Genomic DNA, 25,550 nt, shown 5'->3' with positions numbered 1-25,550 from the left:
AGAAGACTCATCTCCACTACATCTTCTAGATAGGAAGACTCCTCTTCTTCCATCTTCAACCAGACGTCCTCTAGATTCACCTACAACATTCCCACAGTTCAGCTCTCTACACAAAACCTTAGTCTTTCTCATCATGCCCAGCCACCCAAAACATAGACGTGACCACTCTCTAATGTAGAAGACTTCCATTGTCCCAGAACAGGAAGTGGTCCCATCCACCAGTCTGACTGAGTCTTCAGCTGTAAACAGCAGAGAGGAAAACACAGTGGTGAGGACAGATGATGACAGTGATTCTGTTATTCTAACAGCAGTGATGCTTTGTGGTTGACAAGTATAAGTAGTTCCATAAAACACTACTTGTTATTGGGGTTTAGAAGGGTTTGTATGGACACATGAATTTCTCCATGTGGGATAATAAAGTTGACTAATATTGAACTGCTATAATCACTGTAGATTTATACTCTACCTACCTGGTGGACTGACGCTTTGAGCCTGGAGATCTGAGGAGAAAGAGAGACAGAGGAGAAAGAGACAGACAGAGGAGAAAAACAAATGAGACAGAGAGGAGTCAGAGGAAGAGAGAGACAGAGGAGAAAAGGGAGGAGTCAGAGGAAGAGAGACAGAGGTTAAATGAACATCAACATGACCTTTCATGATGTGATGGAGAAGACACTCTTATCATGAGGTTTCACATGTGTTTGGTTACATAGTGTCCAATGTTCTCCTGAGTTATAACACATTTAACATTAAGAGTGTTTACTTATCAGACCCAAATATATAATAAATATACTATAATATACTATATTCATGTGCTTTTAGTACTCACACATGAATCATATCCTGTTTGCAGGTCATGTGTTGTTTTGAGCCAGCAGTAAAAACACACTGACAGGACAGTTCCTCTTATGGCCACTAGGTGGTAATCTGGTGTCACAGACGCAGGACTGGAGACCAGAAGGAATCATTGTCCCAATTATCTCTCCTTTCTCCTGAAGTGTGCACTTGTTCCCTTCACTGAAATGACTGGTAAACTAAATATGGTGGAAACGCCCACTTGATAACAGTAGAGACAAACAGTACATCCTCTCTCTTCCTCTCCTCTTCTCCCCGTCTCTTCCTCTCCTCTTATCCCCGTCTCTTCCTCTCCTCTCTCCCCGTCTCTTCCTCTCCTCTTCTCCCCCGTCTCTTCCTCTCCTCTCTCCCCGTCTCTTCCTCTCCTCTTATCCCCGTCTCTTCCTCTCCTCTTATCCCCGTCTCTTCCTCTCCTCTTATCCCCGTCTCTTCCTCTCCTCTTATCCCCGTCTCTTCCTCTCCTCTTATCCCCGCCTCTTCCTCTCCTCTTCTCCCCCGTCTCTTCCTCTCCTCTTATCCCCGTCTCTTCCTCTCCTCTTCTCCCCGTCTCTTCCTCTCCTCTTCTCCCCGTCTCTTCCTCTCCTCTTATCCCCGTCTCTTCCTCTCCTCTTCTCCCCGTCTCTTCCTCTCCTCTTATCCCCGTCTCTTCCTCTCCCTCTTATCCCCGTCTCTTCCTCTCCTCTTATCCTCGTCTCTTCCTCTCCTCTTATCCCCGTCTCTTCCTCTCCTCTTATCCCCGTGTCTTCCTCTCCTCTTATCCCCGTCTCTTCCTCTCCTCTTATCCCCGTCTCTTCCTCTCCTCTTCTCCCCGTCTCTTCCTCTCCTCTTATCCCCTTCCTCTCCTCTTCTCCCCGTCTCTTCCTCTCCTCTTATCCCCGTCTCTTCCTCTCCTCTTATCCCCGTCTCTTTCCTCTCCTCTTCTCCCCGTCTCTTCCTCTCCTCTTATCCCCGTCTCTTCCTCTCCTCTTCTCCCCCGTCTCTTCCTCTCCTCTTATCCCCGTCTCTTCCTCTCCTCTTCTCCCCGTCTCTTCCTCTCCTCTTCTCCCCCCGTCTCTTCCTCTCCTCTTATCCCCGTCTCTTCCTCTCCTCTTATCCCCGTCTCTTCCTCTCCTCTTCTCCCCGTCTCTTCCTCTCCTCTTATCCTCTCTCTTCCTCTCCTCTTATCCCCGTCTCTTCCTCTCCTCTTATCCCCGTCTCTTCCTCTCCTCTTCTCCCCGTCTCTTCCTCTCCTCTTATCCCCGTCTCTTCCTCTCCTCTTATCCCCGTCTCTTTCCTCTCCTCTTCTCCCAGTCTCTTCCTCTCCTCTTCTCCCCGTCTCTTCCTCTCCTCTTATCCCCGTCTCTTCCTCCTCTTATCCCCGTCTCTTCCTCTCCTCTTATCCCTCTCTTCCTCTCCTCTTCTCCCCGTCTCTTCCTCTCCTCTTCTCCCCGTCTCTTCCTCTCCTCTTATCCTCTCTCTTCCTCTCCTCTTCTCCCCGTCTCTTCCTCTCCTCTTATCCCCGTCTCTTCCTCTCCTCTTATCCCCGTCTCTTCCTCTCCTCTTATCCCCTTCCTCTCCTCTTTCTCCCGTCTCTTCCTCTCCTCTTATCCCCGTCTTCCTCTCCTCTTATCCCCGTCTCTTCCTCTCCTCTTATCCCCGTCTCTTCCTCTCCTCTTCTCCCCGTCTCTTCCTCTCCTCTTCCCCCCTCTTCCTCTCCTCTTATCCCCGTCTCTTCCTCTCCTCTTCTCCCCGTCTCTTCCTCTCCTCTTATCCCCGTCTCTTCCTCTCCTCTTATCCCTCTCTCCTCTCCTTCTCCCCGTCTCTTCCTCTCCTCTTATCCCCGTCTCTTCCTCTCCTCTTATCCCTCTCTTCCTCTCCTCTTATCCCCGTCTCTTCCTCTCCTCTTATCCCCGTCTCTTCTCTTATCCCCGTCTCTTCCTCTCCTCTTATCCCCGTCTCTTCCTCTCCTCTTATCCCTCTCTCCTCTCCTCTTATCCCCGTCTCTTCCTCTCCTCTTATCCCCGTCTCTTCCTCTCCCTCTTATCCTCTCTCTTCCTCTCCTCTTATCCCCGTCTCTTCCTCTCCCTCTTATCCCCGTCTCTTCCTCTCCTCTTATCCCCGTCTCTTCCTCTCCTCTTATCCCCATCTCTTCCTCCTCTTCTCCCCGTCTCTCCTCTCCTCTTATCCCCGTCTCTTCCTCTCTCCTCTTCTCCCCGTCTCTTCCTCTCCTCTTATCCCCGTCTCTCCTCTTCTCCCCGTCTCTTCCCTCTCCTCTTATCCCCGTCTCTTCCTCTCCTCTTATCCCCATCTCTTCCTCTCCTCTTATCCCCGTCCTCTTCCTCTCCTCTTATCCTCTCTCTTCCTCTCCTCTTATCCCCGTCTCTTCCTCTCCTCTTATCCCCGTCTCTTCCTCTCCTCTTATCCCCGTCTCTCCTCTCCTCTTATCCCCGTCTCTCCTCTCCTCTTATCCCCGTCTCTTCCTCTCCTCTTATCCCCGTCTCTTCCTCTCCTCTCCCCCGTCTCTTCCTCTCCTCCCCGTTCTTCCTCTCCTCTTCTCCCGTCTCTTCCTCTCCTTATCCCCCGTCTCTTCCTCTCCTCTTCTCCCCGTCTCTTCCTCTCCTCTTATCCCCATCTCTTCCTCTCCTCTTATCCCCGTCTCTTCCTCTCCTCTTATCCCCGTCTCTTCCTCTCCTCTTATCCCCGTCTCTTCCTCTCCCCTTATCCCCATCTCTTCCTCTCCTCTTCTCCCCGTCTCTTCCTCTCCTCTTATCCCCGTCTCTTCCTCTCCTCTTATCCCCGTCTCCTCTCCTCTTATCCCCGTCTCTTCCTCTCCTCTTCTCCCCGTCTCTTCCTCTCCTCTTATCCCCATCTCTTCCTCTCCTCTTCTCCCCGTCTCTCCTCTCCTCTTATCCCCGTCTCTTCCTCTCCTCTTCTCCCCGTCTCTTCCTCTCCTCTTATCCCCGTCTCTCCTCTTCTCCCCGTCTCTTCCTCTCCTCTCCCCGTCTCTTCCTCTCCTCTTATCCCCATCTCTTCCTCTCCTCTTATCCCCGTCTCTTCCTCTCCTCTTCTCCCCGTCTCTTCCTCTCCTCTTATCCCCGTCTCTTCCTCTCCTCTTATCCCCATCTCTTCCTCTCCTCTTATCCCCGTCTCTTCCTCTCCTCTTATCCTCTCTCTTCCTCTCCTCTTATCCCCGTCTCTTCCTCTCCTCTTATCCCCGTCTCTTCCTCTCCTCTTATCCCCGTCTCTTCCTCTCCTCTTCTCCCCGTCTCTTCCTCTCCTCTTATCCCCGTCTCTTCCTCTCCTCTTATCCCCGTCTCTTCCTCTCCTCTTCTCCCCGTCTCTTCCTCTCCTCTTATCCCCGTCTCTCCTCTCCTCTTATCCCCGTCTCTTCCTCTCCTCTTATCCCCGTCTCTTCCTCTCCTCTTATCCCCGTCTCTCCTCTCCTCTTATCCTCTCTCTTCCTCTCCTCTTATCCCCATCTCTTCCTCTCCTCTTATCCCCGTCTCTTCCCTCCTCTTATCCCCGTCTCTTCCTCTCCTCTTATCCCCGTCTCTTCCTCTCCTCTTATCCCCGTCTCTCCTCTTCTCCCCCGTCTCTTATCTTCTCTCCTCTTCTCCCCCTCATCTTCTCCCCCTCGCCTTCTCCCCTCTCCTCTCCCCCTCTACTTTCCCATCTACTCACCTCCTCCTCTCCCTCCCATTCCCTCTTCTCCACCCTCATCTCCTCCGCCCTTCTTATCATCTCCCCTCTCTCCTAATCTCCTCCCTCTCCCCTCTCCTCTTCTCCCCCTTTCAATTATACTCGTCTCTCCTCTTCTCCCATCTTCTCCTCCTCTTTTCCCCCTCATCTCCTCCCCTCTCCCCTTCTCCAGAGAAGAAATGGACAATGTACAGACTCAGTGAGCATGGCCTTGCTATTGAGCCCACTGTGTGCCCACTGCCCACAAACAAATATAATATTGACAACTCCTGTATCTGTTAGGTGAAATACCACAGTGTGTAATCATGTCAGCAGAATGTGTGACCTGTTGTGATGAGAACAGGGTAACCAGTGGAGAACAAACACCACAGTAAATAAAACCGAGGACTAGATTTATCACTTTAGGACATTTCCCTTGACATTTGTACTTCTACTTTTTGTACACACAGCTCACACTCTCCTAAACACCAGCTGGCTGAGAGGGCCCTAGTGGAGCCGTCTGGCTGAGAGAGCCCTAGTGGAGCCGTCTGGCTGAGAGAGCCCTAGTGGAGCCGCCTGGCTGAGAGGGCCCTAGTGGAGCCGTCTGGCTGAGAGAGCCCTAGTGGAGCCGCCTGGCTGAGAGGGCCTTAGTGGAGCCGGCTGGCTGAGAGGGCCTTAGTGGAGCCGCCTGGCTGAGAGGGCCTTAGTGGAGCCGGCTGGCTGAGAGGGCCCTAGTGGAGCCGCCTGGCTGAGAGGGCCCTAGTGGAGCCGCCTGGCTGAGAGGGCCCTAGTGGAGCCGCCTGGCTGAGAGGGCCCTAGTGGAGCCGCCTGGCTGAGACAGCCCTAGTGGAGCCGCCTGGCTGAGAGGGCCCTAGTGGAGCCGCCTGGCTGAGAGGGCCTTAGTGGAGCCGGCTGGCTGAGAGGGCCCTAGTGGAGCCGGCTGGCTGAGAGGGCCTTAGTGGAGCCGGCTGGCTGAGAGGGCCTTAGTGGAGCCGTCTGGCTGAGACAGCCCTAGTGGAGCCGCCTGGCTGAGAGGGCCCTAGTGGAGCCGTCTGGCTTAGAGAGCCCTAGTGGAGCCGTCTGGCTTAGAGAGCCCTAGTGGAGCCGTCTGGCTGAGAGGGCCCTAGTGGAGCCGCCTGGCTGAGAGGGCCTTAGTGGAGCCGTCTGGCTGAGAGGGCCCTAGTGGAGCCGGCTGGCTGAGAGGGCCCTAGTGGAGCCGCCTGGCTGAGAGGGCCCTAGTGGAGCCGGCTGGCTGAGAGGGCCTTAGTGGAGCCGTCTGGCTGAGACAGCCCTAGTGGAGCCGCCTGGCTGAGAGGGCCCTAGTGGAGCCGTCTGGCTTAGAGAGCCCTAGTGGAGCCGTCTGGCTGAGAGGGCCCTAGTGGAGCCGTCTGGCTTAGAGAGCCCTAGTGGAGCCGTCTGGCTGAGAGGGCCTAGTGGAGCCGGCTGGCTGAGAGGGCCCTAGTGGAGCCGCCTGGCTGAGAGGGCCCTAGTGGAGCCAGCTGACTGAGAGGGCCTTAGTGGAGCCGGCTGGCTGAGAGAGCCCTAGTGGAGCCGGCTGGCTGAGAGGGCCCTAGTGGAGCCGCCTGGCTGAGAGGGCCCTAGTGGAGCCGGCTGGCTGAGAGGGCCCTAGTGGAGCCGGCTGGCTGAGAGGGCCCTAGTGGAGCCGGCTGGCTGAGAGGGCCCTAGTGGAGCCGCCTGGCTGAGAGGGCCCTAGTGGAGCCGCCTGGCTGAGAGGGCCCTAGTGGAGCCGGCTGGCTGAGAGGGCCCTAGTGGAGCCGCCTGGCTGAGAGGGCCCTAGTGGAGCCGTCTGGCTGAGAGGGCCCTAGTGGAGCCAGCTGACTGAGAGGGCCTTAGTGGAGCCGGCTGGCTGAGAGGGCCCTAGTGGAGCCAGCTGACTGAGAGGGCCTTAGTGGAGCCGCTGGCTGAGAGGGCCGTGGAGCCGCCTGGCTGAGAGGGCCCTAGTGGAGCCGGCTGGCTGAGAGGGCCCTAGTGGAGCCGCCTGGCTGCGAGGGCCCTAGTGGAGCCGCCTGGCTGAGAGGGCCCTAGTGGAGCCGCCTGGCTGAGAGGGCCCTAGTGGAGCCGCCTGGCTGAGAGGGCCCAAGAGGAGCCGCCTGGCTGAGAGGGCCTGAGTGGAGCCGCCTGGCTGAGAGGGCCTTAGTGGAGCCGTCTGGCTGAGACAGCCCTAGTGGAGCCGCCTGGCTGAGAGGGCCCTAGTGGAGCCGTCTGGCTGAGAGCCCTAGTGGAGCCGTCTGGCTGAGAGGGCCCTAGTGGAGCCGTCTGGCTGAGAGGGCCCTAGTGGAGCCGCCTGGCTGAGAGGGCCTTAGTGGAGCCGGCTGGCTGAGAGGGCCCTAGTGGAGCCGGCTGGCTGAGAGGGCCCTAGTGGAGCCGCCTGGCTGAGAGGGCTGTGGAGCCGGCTGGCTGAGAGGCCTTAGTGGAGCCGTCTGGCTGAGACAGCCCTAGTGGAGCCGCCTGGCTGAGAGGGCCCTAGTGGAGCCGTCTGGCTTAGAGAGCCCTAGTGGAGCCGTCTGGCTGAGAGGGCCCTAGTGGAGCCGCCTGGCTGAGAGGGCCTTAGTGGAGCCGTCTGGCTGAGAGGGCCCTAGTGGAGCCGGCTGGCTGAGAGGGCCTTAGTGGAGCCGGCTGGCTGAGAGAGCCCTAGTGGAGCCGGCTGGCTGAGAGGGCCCTAGTGGAGCCGCCTGGCTGAGAGGGCCCTAGTGGAGCCGGCTGGCTGAGAGGGCCCTAGTGGAGCCGCCTGGCTGAGAGGGCCTTAGTGGAGCCGCCTGGCTGAGAGAGCCCTAGTGGAGCCGCCTGGCTGAGAGGGCCTTAGTGGAGCCGGCTGGCTGAGAGGGCCCTAGTGGAGCCGCCTGGCTGAGAGGGCCCTAGTGGAGCCGTCTGGCTGAGAGGGCCCTAGTGGAGCCAGCTGACTGAGAGGGCCTTAGTGGAGCCGGCTGGCTGAGAGAGCCCTAGTGGAGCCAGCTGACTGAGAGGGCCTTAGTGGAGCCGCCTGGCTGAGAGGGCCCTAGTGGAGCCGCCTGGCTGAGAGGGCCTTAGTGGAGCCGCCTGGCTGAGAGAGCCCTAGTGGAGCCGCCTGGCTGAGAGGGCCTTAGTGGAGCCGGCTGGCTGAGAGGGCCCTAGTGGAGCCGCCTGGCTGAGAGGGCCTTAGTGGAGCCGGCTGGCTGAGAGGGCCCTAGTGGAGCCGCCTGGCTGAGAGAGCCCTAGTGGAGCCGGCTGACTGAGAGGGCCTTAGTGGAGCCGGCTGGCTGAGAGGACCCTAGTGGAGCCAGGTGACTGAGTGGGCCCTAGTGGTGCAGGCTGGCTGAGAGGACCCTAGTGGAGCCAGGTGACTGAGTGGGCCCTAGTGGTGCAGGCTGCCTGAGAGGACCCTAGTGGAGCCAGGTGACTGAGTGGGCCCTAGTGGTGCAGGCTGGCTGAGAGGACCCTAGTGGAGCCAGGTGCCTGAGAGGGCCCTAGTGAGCCAGCTTGGCTGAGAGGGCCTTATTGGAGCCAGGTGGCTGAGAGGGCCCTAGTGGAGCCAGCTTGGCTGAGAGGGCCTTATTGGAGCCAGGTGGCTGAGAGGGCCCTAGTGGAGCCGGCTAGCTGAGAGGGCCCTAGTGGAGCCGGCTAGCTGAGAGGGCCTTAGTGGAGCCGGCTATCTGAGAGGGTCCTAGTGGAGCCGGCTAGCTGAGAGGGTCCTAGTGGAGCCAGTTGTCTGAGAGGGTCCTAGTGGAGCCGGCTATCTGAGAGGGTCCTAGTGGAGCCGGCTATCTGAGAGGGTCCAAGTGGAGCCGGCTAGCTGAGAGGGCCCTAGTGGAGCCGGCTAGCTGAGAGGGTCCTAGTGGAGCCAGGTGGCTGAGAGGGTCCTAGTGGAGCCGGCTATCTGAGAGGGTCCTAGTGGAGCCGGCTAGCTGAGAGGGTCCTAGTGGAGCCGGCTATCTGAGAGGGTCCTAGTGGAGCCGGCTAGCTGAGAGGGTCCTAGTGGAGCCGGCTATCTGAGAGGGTCCTAGTGGAGCCGGCTAGCTGAGAGGGCCCTAGTGGAGCCGGCTAGCTGAGAGGGTCCTAGTGGAGCCAGGTGGATGAGAGGGCCCTAGTCGAGCCGGCTAGCTGAGAGGGTCCTAGTGGAGCCAGGTGGCTGAGAGGGCCCTAGTGGAGCCAGGTGGCTGAGAGGGCCCTAGTGGAGCCAGGTGGCTGAGAGGGCCATAGTGGAGCCAGGTGGCTGAGAGGGCCATAGTGGAGCCTGCTGGGTGAGAGGGCCCTAGTGGAGCCTGGCTGGGTGAGAGGGCCCTAGTGGAGCCAGGTGGCTGAGAGGGCCCTAGTGGAGCCTGCTGGGTGAGAGGGCCCTAGTGGAGCCAGGTGGCTGAGAGGGCCCTAGTGGAGCCAGGTGGCTGAGAGGGCCCTAGTGGAGCCAGGTGGCTGAGGGCTGTAGAGCCTGGCTGAGAGGGCCATAGTGGAGCCTGCTGGGTGAGAGGGCCCTAGTGGAGCCTGCTGAGAGGGCCCTAGTGGAGCCTGCTGGGTGAGAGGGCCCTAGTGGAGCCAGGTGGTTGAGACGTCCCTAGTTGAGCAGGCTGGCTGAGAGGGCCCTAGTGGAGCCAGGTGGCTGAGAGGGCCCTAGTGGAGCAGGCTGGCTGAGAGGGCCCTAGTGGAGCCAGGTGGCTGAGGGCCATAGTAGAGCCTGTTGGCTGAGAGGGCCCTAATGGAGCCAGCTAGCTGAGAGGGCCCGAGTAGAGCTCTTCCTTTACTATTTCTCTCTTCTTCTCTTTCTTCCGCAAATCTCTCTCCCCCTCTCCCGTTCTTTCCATTACCCTCCTCCCTCCCCTACCCTCCTTTCTCCCCGTCCCTCCTCTGTCCCCTCCCATCCTCTGCTCTCCCCACCCCTCCTCTCTCCTCCCTCTCGCTCTGCTCATCTCTGTCTTGCGCACATGTTCTCTCTCTCATTCTCTCTCTCTTTGTGACATATAGGTTTGGACCTGTTGATCTTGACTCAGCTCATAGACCTCTAGCATCTACACCCCTCCCTTCTCCTACTCTAACATAACACCAATATAAAATATAATACATAATATATGATCTCATTCATTTACATAGAGACAGATACAATCAATCATTGACACACTGAATATACAACAGTCAGATACATGACACCATCACAACTTAACTGACATTCGTGCCTGTCCCCAGATGGACAGTTAGACTACAGTAAAGTACATTTACAGGTGATCACATCATTGTCCTGCTTTGAGACACAGTTTTACTGTCTGCTTCCAGTTGAATGTTATAATTATAATAAATTATAATATATCTTACAATATCAAATCATATCTCAGTCACTGTCTCAAGTGTATATCAGTATAACAGCATCCTACCTGTGCTCCACAACAGGGTCATCAGTACCAGTGCAGGTATCATATCTGTCTCTAACTGGGGCTCCACAGTCTGCTGTCATAAAGAGTGGACTGAAGAGTGGAAAATACTGCTAGGCTATATGACTTCTCTCTCATTACGTCCTAACTTCAATGATGTGAGATTAACTTCTTAGCAACTTATCTTGGATCAGTGGTTGAACACACTACAGCAAACTGATATGTTAAAAAACTCCACAGGAAACTGCTGACAAAGCAGCAACATTTCACATAGTGTCCTATAATATCACCTCTAACTTTCTACTGCTTGAGTTCACCTCTTATAGAATATTGGCTTAATGTTCCAGCACCTAAATATAAACAGTACCAGCACCCAAAATGAGTACTGATGAGGTCTCATGTTAGAGCAGGAGAAGGGGGATGTGGTGTAGAAGCTAGAGGTCTGTTAACCAAGTCAACTCAACAGGCCTGATGCTGTATGTCAGGGTCAGGCTGGGCTGGGCCAAGAGAGGAACAGGTTACTGGTTATGATGACATCACTGGTGAGAAGTCAGTGGTAAAAGGATGAAGAGGAGGGGAGAGGAGAGGAGAGGAAAGAGGAGAGAGATAAGAGGAGGGCCCGAGTGGTGCCGGATGGCTGTGAGGGCCCTAGAGGAGCCAGCTGCCTGAGTGGGCCCTAGTGTAACCAGATGGCTGAGTGGGCCCTAGTGGTGCAGGATGGCTGTGAGGGCCCTAGTGGTGCAGGCTGGCTGTGAGGGCCCAAGAGGAGCCAGCTTGGCTGAGAGGGCCCTAGAGGAGCCAGCTTGGCTAAGAGGGCCTAAGAGGAACCAGCTGACTGAGTGGGCCCTAGTGTAACCAGATGGATGAGAGGGCCCTAGTGGAACCAGCTGACTGAGAGAGCCCTAGTGGAACCAGCTGACTGAGTGGGCCCTAGTGGAGCCAGGTGGCTGACAGGGCCATAGTGGAGCCAGGTGGCTGAGAGGGCCATAGTGGAGCCTGCTGGGTGAGAGAGCCATAGTGGAGCCTGCTGGGTGAGAGGGCCCTAGTGGAGCCAGGTGGCTGAGAGGGCCCTAGTGGAGCCTGGTGGGTGAGAGGGCCCTAGTGGAGCCAGGTGGCTGAGAGGGCCCTAGTGGAGCCAGGTGGCTGAGAGGGCCCTAGTGGAGCCAGGTGGCTGAGGGCCATAGTAGAGCCTGTTGGCTGAGAGGGCCATAGTGGAGCCTGCTGGGTGAGAGGGCCCTAGTGGAGCCTGCTGGGTGAGAGGGCCCTAGTGGAGCCTGCTGGGTGAGAGGGCCCTAGTGGAGCCAGGTGGTTGAGACGGCCCTAGTTGAGCAGGCTGGCTGAGAGGGCCCTAGTGGAGCAGGCTGGCTGAGAGGGCCCTAGTGGAGCCAGGTGGCTGAGGGCCATAGTAGAGCCTGTTGGCTGAGAGGGCCCTAATGGAGCCAGCTAGCTGAGAGGGCCCGAGTAGAGCTCTTCCTTTACTATTTCTCTCTTCTTCTCTTTCTTCCGCAAATCTCTCTCTCCCCTCTCCCGTTCTTTCCATTACCCTCCTCCCTCCCCTACCCTCCTTTCTCCCCGTCCCTCCTCTGTCCCCTCCCATCCTCTGCTCTCCCCACCCCTCCTCTCTCCTCCCTCTCGCTCTGCTCATCTCTGTCTTGCGCACATGTTCTCTCTCTCATTCTCTCTCTCTTGTGACATATAGGTTTGGACCTGTTGATCTTGACTCAGCTCATAGACCTCTAGCATCTACACCCCTCCCTTCTCCTTCTCTAACATAACACCAATATAATATATAATACATAATATATACTCTCATTCATTTACATAGAGACAGATACAATCAATCATTGACACACTGAATATACAACAGTCAGATACATGACACTATCACAACTTAACTGACATTAGTGCCTGTCCTCAGATGGACAGTTAGACTACAGTAAAGTACATTTACAGGTGATCACATCATTGTCCTGCTTTGAGACACAGTTTTACTGTCTGCTTCCAGTTGAATGTTATAATTATAATAAATTATAATATATCTTACAATATCAAATCATATCTCAGTCACTGTCACAAGTGTATATCAGTATAACAGCATCCTACCTGTGCTCCACAACAGGGTCATCAGTACCAGTGCAGGTATCATGTCTGTCTCTAACTGGGGCTCCACAGTCTGCTGTCATAAAGAGTGGACTGAAGAGTGGAAAATACTGCTAGGCTATATGACTTCTCTCTCATTACGTCCTAACTTCAATGATGTGAGATTAACTTCTTAGCAACTTATCTTGGATCAGTGGTTGAACACACTACAGCAAACTGATATGTTAAAAAAACTCCACAGGAAACTGCTGACAAAGCAGCAACATTTCACATAGTGTCCTATAATATCACCTCTAACTTTCTACTGCTTGAGTTCACCTCTTATAGAATATTGGCTTAATGTTCCAGCACCTAAATATAAACAGTACCAGCACCCAAAATGAGTACTGATGAGGTCTCATGTTAGAGCAGGAGAAGGGGGGATGTGGTGTAGAAGCTAGAGGTCTGTTACCCAAGTAAACTCAACGGGCCTGATGCTATATGTCAGGGTCAGGCTGGGCTGGGCCAAGAGAGGAACAGGTTACTGGTTATGATGACATCACTGGTGAGAAGTCAGTGGTAAAAGGATGAAGAGGAGGGGAGAGGAGAGGAGAGGAAAGAGGAGAGAGATAAGAGGAGGGCCCGAGTGGTGCCGGATGGCTGTGAGGGCCCTAGAGGAGCCAGCTGCCTGAGTGGGCCCTAGTGTAACCAGATGGCTGAGTGGGCCCTAGTGGTGCAGGATGGCTGTGAGGGCCCTAGTGGTGCAGGCTGGCTGTGAGGGCCCAAGAGGAGCCAGCTTGGCTGAGAGGGCCCTAGAGGAGCCAGCTTGGCTAAGAGGGCCTAAGAGGAACCAGCTGACTGAGTGGGCCCTAGTGTAACCAGATGGATGAGAGGGCCCTAGTGGAACCAGCTGACTGAGAGGGCCCTAGTGGAACCAGCTGACTGAGTGGGCCCTAGTGGAGCCAGGTGGCTGAGAGGGCCATAGTGGTGCAGGCTGGCTGTGAGGGCCCTAGTGGTGCAGGCTGGCTGTGAGGGCCCAAGAGGAGCCAGCTTGGCTAAGAGGGCCTAAGAGGAACCAGCTGACTGAGTGGGCCCTAGTGGAACCAGCTGACTGAGTGGGCCCTAGTGGAGTCAGGTGGCTGAGAGGGCCCTAGTGGAGCCAGCTAGCTGAGAGGGCCCTAGTGGAACCAGCTGACTGAGAGGGCCCTAGTGGAACCAGCTGACTGAGTGGGCCCTAGTGGAACCAGATGGCTGAGTGGGCCCTAGTGGTGCAGGCTGGCTGTGAGGGCCCTAGTGGTGCAGGCTGGCTGTGAGGGCCCAAGAGGAGCCAGCTTGGCTAAGAGGGCCTAAGAGGAACCAGCTGACTGAGTGGGCCCTAGTGGAACCAGCTGACTGAGTGGGCTAGTGGAGCCAGGTGGCTGAGAGGGCCCTAGTGGAGCCAGCTAGCTGAGAGGGCCCTAGTGGAACCAGCTGACTGAGAGGGCCCTAGTGGAACCAGCTGACTGAGTGGGCCCTAGTGGAGCCAGGTGGCTGAGAGGGCCCTAGTGGAGCCAGGTGGTTGAGAGAGCCCTAGTGGAACCAGCTGACTGAGTGGGCCCTAGTGGAGTCAGGTGGCTGAGAGGGCCCTAGTGGAGCCAGCTAGCTGAGAGGGCCCTAGTGGAACCAGCTGACTGAGAGGGCCCTAGTGGAACCAGCTGACTGAGTGGGCCCTAGTGGAGCCAGGTGGCTGAGAGGGCCCTAGTGGAACCAGGTGGCTGAGAGGGCCCTAGTGGAGCCAGGTGGCTGAGAGGGCCCTAGTGGAACCAGGTGGCTGAGAGGGCCCTAGTGGTGCAGGCTGGCTGTGAGGGATCGGGAGGAGCAGGCTGGCTGAGAGGGCCCTAGTGGAACCAGGTGGCTGAGAGGGCCCTAGTGGTGCAGGCTGGCTGTGAGGGATCGGGAGGAGCAGGCTGGCTGAGAGGGCCCTAGTGGAGCCAGGTGGCTGAGAGGGCCCTAGTGGAGCCAGGTGGTTGAGAGGGCCCTAGTGGAGCCAGGTGGCTGAGAGGGCCCTAGTGGAACCAGGTGGCTGAGAGGGCCCTAGTGGTGCAGGCTGGCTGTGAGGGCCCGGGAGGAGCAGGCTGGCTGAGAGTGCCCTAGTGGAGCCAGGTGGTTGAGAGGGCCATAGTGGAGCCAGGTGGCTGAGAGGGCCCTAGTGGAGCCAGGTGGCTGAGAGGGCCCTAGTGGAGCCAGGTGGCTGAGAGGGCCATAGTGGAGCCCTTCCTTACTATTACTCTCTGCCACAAATCTCTCTCCCTCCCCTTCTGCTCTCCCCACCCCTCCTCTCTCCTCCATGTTGCTCTGCTCATCTTTCCCTTTCATCCTGACATATCGTGTATATCATATAGTGTATGTCAGTATATCTCTCTCCTCTTCTCTTTCCTCTCCCCTTCTCTCTCTTTCTCTTTCCTCCACAAATCTCTCTCTCCCCTCCCCTTTTCTCTCCCCCTCCTCTGTCCCCCTCCCCTCCACTACTCTCTACTCTGCTCTCCCCACTCCTCCTCTGTCCACCTCCACTCCACTACTCTCTACTCTGCTCTCCCCTCCACTCCTCTGTCTCCCTCCCTTCCACTACTCTCTACTCTGCTCTCCCCTCCACTCCTCTGTCCCCCTCCCCTCTACTACTCTCTACTCTGCTCTCCCTCCTCTGTCCCCCTCCCCTCCACTACTCTCTACTCTGCTCTCCCACCCCTCCTCTGTCCCCCTCCCCTCCACTACTCTCTTCTCTGCTCTCCCCTCCTCTGTCCCCCTCCCCTCCACTACTCTCTACTCTGCTCTCCCCTCCCCTCCTCTGTCCTCCTCCCCTCCACTACTCTCCCCTCCTCTGTCCCCCTCCACTACTCTCTACTCTGCTCTCCCCTCCTCTGCCCTCCTCCCCCCTCCACTACTCTCTACTCTGCTCTCCCCTCCTCTGTCCCCCTCCACTACTCTCTACTCTGCTCTCCCCTCCCCTCCTCTGCCCTCCTCCCCTCCACTACTCTCTACTCTGCTCTCCCCTCCTCTGTCCCCCTCCACTACTCTCTACTCTGCTCTCCCCTCCACTACTCTCTACTCTCCTCTCTCCTCCCCTCCACTACTCTCTGCTCTCTCCACTCCTCCTCTCTCCTCCCTGTCCCTCTGCTCATCTCTCTCTCTTGACATATAGTGTTGGACCTGTTGATTCTTGACTCAGCTCATAGACCTCTAGCATCTACACCCCTCCCTTCTCCTACTCTAACTTAACACCAATATAATATATAATACATAATATATACTCTCATGCATTTACATAGAGACAGATACAATCAATCATTGACACGCTGAATATAAAACTGTCAGATGCTTGACACCATCACAACTTAACTGACATTTGGACTGAAGAGTGGAAAATACTGCTAGGCTATATGACTTCTCTCTCATTACGTCCTAACTTCAATGATGTGAGATTAACTTCTTAGCAACTTATCTTGGATCAGTGGTTGAACACACTACAGCAAACTGATATGTTAAAAAAACTCCACAGGAAACTGCTGACAGAGCAGCAAAGTTACACATAGTGTCCTATAATATCACCTCTAACTTTCTACTGCTTGAGTTCACCTCTTATAGAATATTGGCTTAATGTTCCAGCAACTAAATAGAAACAGTACCAGCACCCAAAATGAGTACTGATGAGGTCTCATGTTAGAGCAGGAGAAGGGGGGGATGTGGTGTAGAAGCTAGAGGTCTGTTACCCAAGTCAACTCAACAGGCCTGATGCTGTATGTCAGGGTCAGGCTGGGCTGGGCCAAGAGAGGAACAGGTTACTGGTTCTGATGACATCACTGGTGAGAAGTCACTAATGAAAAGATATTAATTTGATGGGGAGGAGAGGAGAGGAGAGGAGAGGAGAGGAGAGGAGAGGAGGGAGGAGAGGAAGGAGAGGAGAGGAGAGGAGATATAGAAAAGAGGAGAGAGATAAGAGGAGAAAGGGAGGAGGTACTGTTTGTCTCCCACCGTTCCACTCAAGTGGGCATTTCCACTATATTTAGTTTACCAGTCATTTCAGTGAAGGGAACAAGTGCACACTTCAGGAGAAAGGAGAGATAATTGGGACAATGATTCCTTCTGGTCTCCAGTCCTGCGTCTGTGACACCAGATTACCACCTAGTGGCCGTAAGAGGAACTGTCCTGTCAGTGTGTTTTTACTGCTGGCTCAAAACAACACATGACCTGCAAACAGGATATGATTCATGTGTGAGTACTAAAAGCACATGAATATAGTATATTTATTATATATGTGGGTCGGTTAAGTAAACACTCTTATTGTTTGTGTGTAATGATGGTGCAGGACTGCATAATGCTGGGGAGCAGGTGTGACACATTGGGAACTATGTTTCATTTGACCTTTCTTTAACCAGGCAAGTCAGTTAAGAACAAATTCTTATTTTCAATGCCGGCCTGGGAACAGTGGGTTAACTGCCTGTTCAGGGGCAGAACGACAGAGTTGTACCTTGTCAGCTCGGGGGTTTGAACTTGCAACCTTTCGGTTACTAATCCAACGCTCTAACCACTAGGCTACCCTGCCGCCCCAAACACATGTGAAACCTCATGATGTGAGTGATAAGAAGTGTTTAAAAAGGTGAGTTCTGAACCCTGTAGACGACTGCACTACTTCTGAAGAAGACCAGAGTCATTTCAGAATGAAGACTGCTATAGTTCTGAATGTGTTGCTGTTCTGTCTGTCTGGGGCCTGGACTCAGGGAGAGACTGGAGGGGTGACTAGTTAGTTAGTTAGTTAGTTAGTTAGTTAGTAAGTAAGTAGGTAGGTAGGTTTGGTCTCTGTGGAGGGGTGACTACTAGGTCTGTTTGTCTGTCTGTCTGTCTGGGGCCTGGACTCAGGGAGAGAGTGGAGGGGTGACTAGTTAGTTAGTTAGTTAGTAGGTAGGTCTCTGTGGAGGGGTGACTAGTTAGTTAGTTAGTTAGTAGGTAGGTCTCTGTGGAGGGGTGACTACTAGGTCTGTTTGTCTGTCTGTCTGTCTGGGGCCTAGACTCAGGGAGAGAGTGGAGGGGTGACTAGTTAGTTAGTTAGTTAGTTAGTAAGTAAGTAGGTAGGTAGGTCTCTGTGGAGGGGTGACTAGTAGGCCTGTCTGTCTGTCTGTCTGTCTGGGGCCTGGACTCAGGGAGAGAGTGGAGGGGTGACTAGTTAGTTAGTTAGTTAGGTAGGTAGGTCTCTGTGGAGGGGTGACTAGTAGGCCTGTCTGTCTGTCTGGGGCCTGGACTCAGGGAGAGAGTGGAGGGGTGACTAGTTAGTTAGTTAGTTAGGGTAGGTAGGTAGGTCTCTGTGGAGGGGTGACTAGTAGGCCTGTCTGTCTGTCTGTGTGTCTGGGGCCTGGACTCAGGCAGAGAGTGGAGGGGTGACTAGTTAGTTAGTTAGGTAGGTAGGTAGGTAGGTAGGTAGGTAGGTAGGTAGGTAGGTAGGTAGGTCTCTGTGGAGGGGTGACTAGTTAGTTAGGTAGGTAGGTAGGTAGGTAGGTAGGTAGGTAGGTAGGTAGGTCTCTGTGGAGGGGTGACTAGTTAGTTAGGTAGGTAGGTAGGTAGGTAGGTAGGTCTCTGTGGAGGGGTGACTAGTTAGTTAGGTAGGTAGGTAGGTAGGTCTCTGTGGAGGGGTGACTAGTTAGTTAGGTAGGTAGGTAGGTAGGTAGGTCTCTGTGGAGGGGTGACTAGTAGTTCTGTCTGTCTGAGAGGTCACTAAGGGTCAAGGTTCTGGGCTGAGCTGATATCAGGTGTCACTGATGGAATCACTAATGATCCATAACCCTTTGACCACTGGGAAATAAAACACAGGAGGGGAAATCACACAAGACTGACAGCCTGGGAGTTTATTAAAACATTCAGAGACTCCATGACAGTTTAGAGACCAACAGGTGTTTATCTGGAAAGAGTAAACAGCAGAACAGCAACATCATCTGAACTCACATCAACTGTCCACTGAGTTGACTAAACATTAGGAACGCCTTCCTGATATTCAGTTGGACCTTTTGACCCCAGAACATGTTGACTCCAAAGCTTCCTACACTTGTGTCCAGTTGGCTGGATGTCCTTTGGGTGGTGGACCATTCTTGATACACATGGGGTTTTCTAGAACCCTTAATAAGATAAAGAATCTAAGAGACACTAAATAAGATAAAGAATCTAAGAGACACTAAATAAGATAAAGAATCTAAGAGACACTAAATAAGATAAAGAATCTAAGAGACACTAAATAAGATAAAGAATCTAAGAGACACTAAATAAGATAAAGAATCTAAGAGACGCTAAATAAGATAAAGAATCTAAGAGACACTAAATAAGATAAAGAATCTAAGAGACGCTAAATAAGATAAAGAATCTAAGAGACACTAAATAAGATAAAGAATCTAAGAGACACTAAATAAGATAACGAATCTAAGAGACACTAAATAAGATAAAGAATCTAAGAGACACTAAATAAGATGAATAGAAAAACAAAAATCAATACATTCTGGACACAAAACAGATGTAATTGAGCTACTCTCTTAAAATAATTAAAACCCCATGTTACCCAGAACCCCATGTTACCCAAAACCCCATGTTACCCAGAACCCCATGTTTCTCTGGTGGTAAAAACAAACTAAATGAATAATGGTGGTTGCAGTCACTCCTTTTAGATTTCTTACAAGGTTCTAGAAAGAGAAACTAATTCTGAACTTGTTATTAAAATTAGAACCACTTCAGGTTTGTCACCACATTTTAAACACCAGTCCACTGCTGACCATCGATTTAAAACACAAAACTGACCTAAGATCAGCATGTAGAGTCAGCTTCATTCTACTCCTACTCCGTCCCCTGGGCTGCTCTCTCCTCTCCCGGTCCAGCTTCAGCTCTGGAGCTCAGAGAGACCATCTCCATGGCATTGACATAAAGATCCATGCTGCTCACCCTGTTCACTCTCTTCTGCCTCCTGGTGGGCTAGGGAGACACAGCACCAACAGTCAGACATTTACTCTCTAGTATCTCCTCCCTCCCCCTCACCCTCTCCCTCTAGTTTAAATGACTTGTAACGTCTGAGTAAATGTCTTTACCTTGTAGTACAGGTAGGAGGTGGTGATGGCTGTCAGTAGGATCAGCAGCACTACAACGTGTCTGATGATGAAGGCTGGCAGAGGAGAGGCTGCAAACAGAAACACCTTTGATGAGGGGACTGATCATCATCACATAGATCTGTGGGAAATCTGTCAATGACAAAGTTATAAGTCTGGTTCATGTTCAGTTACCTGTGATGGTGAGGGAGAGGAGCTCGCTCTCAGAGGAGAAGTTATGAGAGAAAACATAATTGTCATAAACACATCTGTAGTTCCCTTGGTGGGAGTCATCTGCAGCAGGGAAGAGGAAGGCAGCAGAGTGATTGACAGCTGGCTGGGTCTGGGTTCTGTTGGAGCCGGTGAACGTGAGGAGGAAGGAGCCTCCTGGGTACTGTGGCTGAGTGGAGCAGGTGATGGTGAAGTTGTAGCCCCTGAACATCTCGGGCCCCTGGTGGCCCCTGGAGACCCCTCCCATTGGGTCAGTCAGGGAGATATCAGGCTGGACCAGGAGATCTGTAACAATAAAAGAGAACAAGAAAAACCTCTTCAACTGGTTTCCTATAAATATGACAATAACATCAGCATGTAACAGTGCCAGCCACCCTCCCTCACAGGGCAACATGAGTAGTGGGCCTACAGTCACTGAGACAACATATGTTGATATTAGGCTGAAGCAGGACATCTGGAACAAGAGGAGAGAAAAAGAAAACGTAGCTCCCTTTTTTTTCAGTTAAGAAGAAATTCTTATTTTCAATGACGACCTGGGAACAGTGGGTTAACTGCCTGTTCAGGGGCAGAACGACAGATTTGTACCTTGTCAGCTCGGGGTTTGAACTCGCAACCTTCCGGTTACTAGTCCAACGCTCTAACCACTAGGCTACCCTGCCGCTCCTCAACTACTTTCCTCATTTAGAAGTGACAATAACATGACATGTGGTAGTGAGTAGAGACGTTCACTGAGATGACAATCAAATACAAAAGCATTCTGGGATATTTAAGTTGTATTTGATTCCTACTTGACTGAGGGATCTATTTAGTAAAGCAGACTGACAAGCTAAACAGTCATCATGAGAGGTGCAGAGGAAGTTGTATGAATGAAGGAAATCAGTTGAATATAATTATAATATGTTGTTGTTTCCTGAGCAGGTCACTGTGAGTCCAGGAAGGAGATATAATACATGGACTAAAGTATGTGGAACTCAGCAGTGAGTTTTATTTTTACGCTCTACGTGGTTCAACACTCGGTGGTCCGCTCTGTGAGCTTGTGTTGTCTACCACTTCACGGCTGAGCCGTTGTTGCTCCTAGACGTTCCACGTTAAGTCACTGAGATCTTCAGTAAGTCCAATCTACTGGCAATGTTTGTCTATGGAGATCGCATGGCTGTGTGCTCAATTTTAAACACCTGTCAGCATTTACATTTACATTTAAGTCATTTGGCAGACGCTCTTATCCAGAGCGACTTACAAATTGGTGAATTCACCTTATGACATCCAGTGGAACAGCCACTTTACGATAGTGCATCTAAATCATTTAAGGGGGGGGGTGAGAAGGATTACTTTATCCTATCCTAGGTATTCCTTAAAGAGGTGGGGTTTCAGGTGTCTCCGGAAGGTGGTGATTGACTCCGCTGTCCTGGCGTCGTGAGGGAGTTTGTTCCACCATTGGGGGACCAGAGCAGCGAACAGTTTTGACTGGGCTGAGCGGGAACTGTACTTCCTCAGTGGTAGGGAGGCGAGCAGGCCAGAGGAGGATGAACGCAGTGCCCTTGTTTGGGTGTAGGGCCTGATCAGAGCCTGAGGTACTGCGGTGCCGTTCCCCTCACAGCTCCGTAGGCAAGCACCATGGTCTTGTAGCGGATGCGAGCTTCAACTGGAAGCCAGTGTAGAGAGCGGAGGAGCGGGGGTGACGTGAGAGAACTTGGAAGGTTGAACACCAGACGGGCTGCGGCGTTCTGGATGAGTTGTAGGGGTTTAATGGCACAGGCAGGGAGCCCAGCCAACAGCGAGTTGCAGTAATCCAGACGGGAGATGACAAGTGCCTGGATTAGGACCTGCGCCGCTTCCTGTGTGAGGCAGGGTCGTACTCGACGGATGTTGTAGAGCATGAACCTACAGGAACGGGCCACCGCCTTGATGTTAGTTGAGAACGACAGGGTGTTGTCCAGGATCACGCCAAGGTTCTTAGCGCTCTGGGAGGAGGACACAATGGAGTTGTCAACCGTGATGGCGAGATCATGGAACGGGCAGTCCTTCCCCGGGAGGAAGAGCAGCTCCGTCTTTCCGAGGTTCAGCTTGAGGTGGTGATCCGTCATCCACACTGATATGTCTGCCAGACATGCAGAGATGCGATTCGCCACCTGGTCATCAGAAGGGGGAAAGGAGAAGATTAATTGTGTGTCGTCTGCATAGCAATGATAGGAGAGACCATGTGAGGTTATGACAGAGCCAAGTGACTTGGTGTATAGCGAGAATAGGAGAGGGCCTAGAACAGAGCCCTGGGGGACACCAGTGGTGAGAGCGCGTGGTGAGGAGACAGATTCTCGCCACCTGGTAGGAGCGGCCTGTCAGGTAGGACGCAATCCAGCGTGGGCCGCGCCGGAGATGCCCAACTCGGAGAGGGTGGAGAGGAGGATCTGATGGTTCACAGTATCGAAGGCAGCCGATAGGTCTAGAAGGATGAGAGCAGAGGAGAGAGAGTTAGCTTTAGCAGTGCGGAGCGCCTCCGTGATACAGAGAAGAGCAGTCTCAGTTGAATGACTAGTCTTGAAACCTGACTGATTTGGATCAAGAAGGTCATTCTGAGAGAGATAGCGGGAGAGCTGGCCAAGGACGGCACGTTCAAGAGTTTTGGAGAGAAAAGAAAGAAGGGATACTGGTCTGTAGTTGTTGACATCGGAGGGATCGAGTGTAGGTTTTTTCAAAAGGGGTGCAACTCTCGCTCTCTTGAAGACGGAAGGGACGTAGCCAGCGGTCAGGGATGAGTTGATGAGCGAGGTGAGGTAAGGGAGAAGGTCTCCGGAAATGGTCTGGAGAAGAGAGGAGGGGATAGGGTCAAGCGGGCAGGTTGTTGGGCGGCCGGCCGTCACAAGAAGCGAGATTTCATCTGGAGAGAGAGGGGAGAAAGAGGTCAGAGCACAGGGTAGGGCAGTGTGAGCAGAACCAGCGGTGTCGTTTGACTTAGCAAACGAGGATCGGATGTCGTCGACCTTCTTTTCAAAATGGTTGACGAAGTCATCTGCAGAGAGGGAGGAGGGGGGAGGGGGAGGAGGATTCAGGAGGGAGGAGAAGGTGGCAAAGAGCTTCCTAGGGTTAGAGGCAGAAAGTGGCTTTAGCAGCAGAGACAGAGGAGGAAAATGTAGAGAGGAGGGAGTGAAAGGATGCCAGGTCCGCAGGGAGGCGAGTTTTCCTCCATTTCCGCTCGGCTGCCCGGAGCCCTGTTCTATGAGCTCGCAATGAGTCGTCGAGCCACGGAGCGGGAGGGGAGGACCGAGCCGGCCTGGAGGATAGGGGACATAGAGAGTCAAAGGATGCAGAAAGGGAAGAGAGGAGGGTTGAGGAGGCAGAATCAGGAGATAGGTTGGAGAAGGTTTGAGCAGAGGGAAGAGATGATAGGATGGAAGAGGAGAGAGTAGCGGGGAGAGAGAGCGAAGGTTGGGACGGCGCGATACCATCCGAGTAGGGGCAGTGTGGGAAGTGTTGGATGAGAGCGAGAGGGAAAAGGATACAAGGTAGTGGTCGGAGACTTGGAGGGGAGTTGCAATGAGGTTAGTGGAAGAACAGCATCTAGTAAAGATGAGGTCGAGCGTATTGCCTGCCTTGTGAGTAGGGGGGAAGGTGAGAGGGTGAGGTCAAAAGAGGAGAGGAGTGGAAAGAAGGAGGCAGAGAGGAATGAGTCAAAGGTAGACGTGGGGAGGTTAAAGTCGCCCAGGTCTGTGAGAGGTGAGCCGTCCTCAGGAAAGGAGCTTATCAAGGCATCAAGCTCATTGATGAACTCTCCGAGGGAACCTGGAGGGCGATAATTGATAAGGATGTTAAGCTTGAAAGGGCTGGTAACTGTGACAGCATGGAATTCAAAGGAGGCGATAGACAGATGGGTAAGGGGAGAAAGAGAGAATGACCACTTGGGAGAGATGAGGATCCCGGTGCCACCACCCCGCTGACCAGAAGCTCTCGGGGTGTGCGAGAACACGTGGGCGGACGAAGAGAGAGCAGTAGGAGTAGCAGTGTTATCTGTGGTGATCCATGTTTCCGTCAGTGCCAAGAAGTCGAGGGACTGGAGGGAGGCATAGGCTGAGATGAACTCTGCCTTGTCGGCAGTTCCAGAGGCTACCGGAGACCTGGAACTCCACGTGGGTCGTGCGCGCTGGGACCACCAGATTAGGGTGGCCGCGGCCACGCGGTGTGGAGCGTTTGTATGGTCTGTGCAGAGAGGAGAGAACAGGGATAGATAGACACATAGTTGACAGGCTACAGAAGAGGCCACGCTAATGCAAAGGAGATTGGAATGACAAGTGGACTACACGTCTCGAATGTTCAGAAAGTTAAGCTTACGTAGCAAGAATCTTATTGACTAAAATGATTGAAATGATACAGTACTGCTGGAGTAGGCTAGCTGGCAGTGGCTGCGTTGTTGACTTTGTAGGCTAGCTGGCAGTGGCTGCGTTGTTGACACTACACTAATCAAGTCGTTCCGTTGAGTGTAATAGTTTCTACAGTGCTGCTATTCGGGGGCTAGCTGGCTAGCTAGCAGTGTTGATTACGTTACGTTACGTTAAAAGAACGACAATAGCTGGCTAGCTAACCTAGAAAATCGCTCTAGACTACACAATTGTCTTTGATACAAAGACGGCTATGTAGCTAGCTAGCTACGATCAAACAAATCAAACCGTTGTACTGTAATGAAGTGAAATGAAAATGTGATACTACCTGTGGAGCGAAGCGGAATGTTGACCGGGTTGTTGAAGTTCTATTCGGTAGACGTTGGCTAGCTGTTGGCTAGCTAGCTAGCAGTATCTCCTACGTTAAGGACGACAGATAGCTGGCTAGCTAACCTCGGTAAATTAAGATAATCACTCTAAGTCTACACACTCTAAACTACACAATTATCTTGGATACGAAGACAGCAAAGACAACTATGTAGCTAGCTAACACTACACTAATCAAGTCGTTCAGTTGAGTGTAATAGTTTCTACAGTGCTGGTAGACGGTGGACGTTAGCTAGCTGCTAGGCAGATAGCAGTGTAGACTACGTTAGGATGACGAAATACGCTAAGTATTTAAGTATAAGACCGAAGTGTAGATGCGACCGCTCGCTCCAACCCGGAAGCAGATGGGTGTGGCTGAAATAGCAGAATCCACATACAGTGCCTTGCGAAAGTATTCGGCCCCCTTGAACTTTGCGACCTTTTGCCACATTTCAGGCTTCAAACATAAAGATATAAAACTGTATTTTTTTGTGAAGAATAAACAACAAGTGGGACACAATCATGAAGTGGAACGACATTTAATGGATATTTCAAACTTTTTTAACAAATCAAAAACTGAAAAATTGGGCGTGCAAAATTATTCAGCCACCTTAAGTTAATACTTTGTAGCGCCACCTTCTGCTGCGATTACAGCTGTAAGTCGCTTGGGGTATGTCTCTATCAGTTTTGCACATCGAGAGACTGAAATTTTTTCCCATTCCTCCTTGCAAAACAGCTCGCGCTCAGTGAGGTTGGATGGAGAGCATTTGTGAACAGCAGTTTTCAGTTCTTTCCACAGATTCTCGATTGGATTCAGGTCTGGACTTTGACTTGGCCATTCTAACACCTGGATATGTTTATTTTTGAACCATTCCATTGTAGATTTAGCTTTATGTTTTGGATCATTGTCTTGTTGGAAGACAAATCTCTGTCCCAGTCTCAGGTCTTTTGCAGACTCCATCAGGTTTTCTTCCAGAATGGTCCTGTATTTGGCTCGATCCATCTTCCCATCAATTTGAACCATCTTCCCTGTCCCTGCTGAAGAAAAGCAGGCCCAAACCATGATGCTGCCACCACCATGTTTGACAGTGGGGATGGTGTTCAGGGTGATGAGCTGTGTTGATTTTACGCCAAACATAATGTTTTGCATTGTTGCCAAAAAGTTCAATTATGGTTTCATCTGACCAGAGCACCTTCTTCCACATGTTTGGTGTGTCTCCCAGGTGGCTTGTGGCAAACTTTAAACAGCACTTTTTATGGATATCTTTAAGAAATGTCTTTCTTCTTGCCACTCTTCCATAAAGGCCAGATTTTGCAAAATTATTCAGCCCCTTTACTTTCAGTGCAGCAAACTCTCTCCAGAAGTTCAGTGAGGATCTCTGAATGATCCAATGTTGACCTAAATGACTAATGATGATAAATACAATCCACCTGTGTGTAATCAAGTCTCCGTATAAATGCACCTGCACTGTGATAGTCTCAGAGGTCCGTTAAAAGCGCAGAGAGCATCACGAAGAACAAGGAACACACCAGGCAGGTCCGAGATACTG

General features: G+C 52.8%; 1 long non-coding RNA gene and 1 pseudogene across 1 annotated transcript; both read right to left on the bottom strand.

Annotated features, from left to right (window-relative positions):
- LOC135530497 (CD5 antigen-like) overlaps positions 1-25,550 on the bottom strand; it is a 46,718-nt pseudogene that overhangs the window by 7,890 nt on the left and 13,278 nt on the right.
- On the bottom strand, positions 211-9,945 carry LOC135530501 (uncharacterized). Its single transcript, XR_010453859.1, has 3 exons — positions 9,867-9,945; positions 471-500; positions 211-239 (listed from the first exon to the last, which is right to left on the bottom strand). It is a non-coding gene; the product is annotated as an uncharacterized LOC135530501 (long non-coding RNA).

The sequence above is a fragment of the Oncorhynchus masou genome, unplaced genomic scaffold, assembly GCF_036934945.1.
Source record: "Oncorhynchus masou masou isolate Uvic2021 unplaced genomic scaffold, UVic_Omas_1.1 unplaced_scaffold_1355, whole genome shotgun sequence".
Lineage (NCBI taxonomy): Eukaryota > Metazoa > Chordata > Actinopteri > Salmoniformes > Salmonidae > Oncorhynchus > Oncorhynchus masou.
The sequence above is the reverse complement of the archived record's forward strand: the minus strand, read 5'-3'. Positions and strand labels throughout refer to the sequence as shown.